Below are 1,515 nucleotides of genomic sequence, written 5' to 3'. Positions count from 1 at the left end.
GTTTGCTATCGGTCTCGCGCCAGTACTTAGCTTTATGTGAAACCTACCACACATTTTGCGCTCAAATCCCGATGAACGCGACTCTATAAAAGCGTACCGTACGTGGAACAAAAAACGCAGGGGAAGGACGGGATTCTCACCCTCTATGATGTTCTTTCCCAAGAAACTTAACCCTGCGCTTCCACTGGTAACGCCTCTCGAGGCTACAAGTCAACAGCTCGGAAAGAGCAGTTGATTTCCACTTTGAGCTGATCCCGGTTCACTCGCCGTTACTAAGGGAATCATAGTTATTTTCTTCTCCTCCGCTTAATAATATGCTTAAGTTCAGCGGGTAACCTCGCCTGATTTCAGGTCTGATAAATAAATCGGACAAACGCCCGAGACAAAACAACAACGACGAAACCTCGCAGAGCAACAATGGAACCGAAATTCCATTGCGGTATTGAAGTCGATCGACAGCATCAATGAAACTTTGTCTTCAATGAAGAAGCCACCGTATCTCAATGATGTCATCGATACAACTCAACAATACACTTGAGCCTCTAAAAGAAGAGGCACGAGTAGTTTCTCCGCTGTGTTCATTATTCAGGGTGACATTGAGTATTCAACACTCATGACACCCAATCATACTGCTCCTAGGGGGCTTCAGCCAAACTGAAGCAACGACCCTAAAAAAGCAGAAAATTGTGATTTCAAAGACACTGAAACAGACGTACCAAGGAGAATATCCCCAAGGTGCCATTTGCGTTCAGAAATCTGATGATTCACTGAATTCTGCAATTCACATTGCGTTTCGCAGTTCGCTGCGTCCTTCATCGTTGTGCGAGCCAAGACATCCATTGCTGAAAATTTAAAATAACATTATAGTTTAGGAAGCAATCTGAAAGCACATCGAGAGAGATGCAGAAAGATACAATCTTTCACTCTCTCTCAAATGTTCCTCAGATTTGTTGTTTGAAATAACGGTGTGGGAAAAAAGAATGCACACTGAAGAAACTCCTGGAAATCAGTATCCCAACAGAGACACGAATTTCCAGAAATTGAGCCCCTTCGCTGTGCACCCCCGGATACCTGCACTGGCTTCCAATATTGGAAGCAGCGCAGGATATCCAACATGAAGAAGGCAATAATACCTTTCGATACTATCACGCTTCTTGAATGCAAATCTCTCCAATGGAGAGAGATGCAAACTCATGTTTTGCTTGGGATTCAAAGGTTGATGGTTAATAAAGAATAAGGACGTGTGAATGATCCTTCCGCAGGTTCACCTACGGAAACCTTGTTACGACTTCTCCTTCCTCTAAGTGTTAAGGTTCACAAAACTTCCCATTTCGGGCACGAACGCGCCACAAAACGGTCCGAATAATTCACCGGAACACTCAATCGGTAGGAGCGACGGGCGGTGTGTACAAAGGGCAGGGACGTAATCGGCGCAAGCTGCTGACTTGCGCCTACTAGGCATTCCTCGTTGAAGATTAATAATTGCAATAATCTATCCCCATCACGATGCATACT

At 44.6% G+C, this 1,515-nt stretch overlaps 2 non-coding genes across 2 annotated transcripts; both read right to left on the bottom strand.

Annotated features, from left to right (window-relative positions):
• Positions 1-356, bottom strand: TGME49_459650 (the record flags this gene model as incomplete). The annotated part of the gene is made up of 1 exon (XR_001974309.1): positions 1-356. It is a non-coding gene; the product is annotated as a 28S ribosomal RNA (ribosomal RNA).
• Positions 357-1,276: 920 nt separating this feature from the next.
• On the bottom strand, positions 1,277-1,515 carry TGME49_459640 (the record flags this gene model as incomplete). The annotated part of the gene is made up of 1 exon (XR_001974308.1): positions 1,277-1,515. It is a non-coding gene; the product is annotated as an 18S ribosomal RNA (ribosomal RNA).

The sequence above is a fragment of the Toxoplasma gondii genome, assembly GCF_000006565.2.
Source record: "Toxoplasma gondii ME49 unplaced genomic scaffold asmbl.644, whole genome shotgun sequence".
NCBI classification, from domain to species: Eukaryota; Apicomplexa; class Conoidasida; order Eucoccidiorida; family Sarcocystidae; genus Toxoplasma; species Toxoplasma gondii.
The sequence above is the reverse complement of the archived record's forward strand: the minus strand, read 5'-3'. Positions and strand labels throughout refer to the sequence as shown.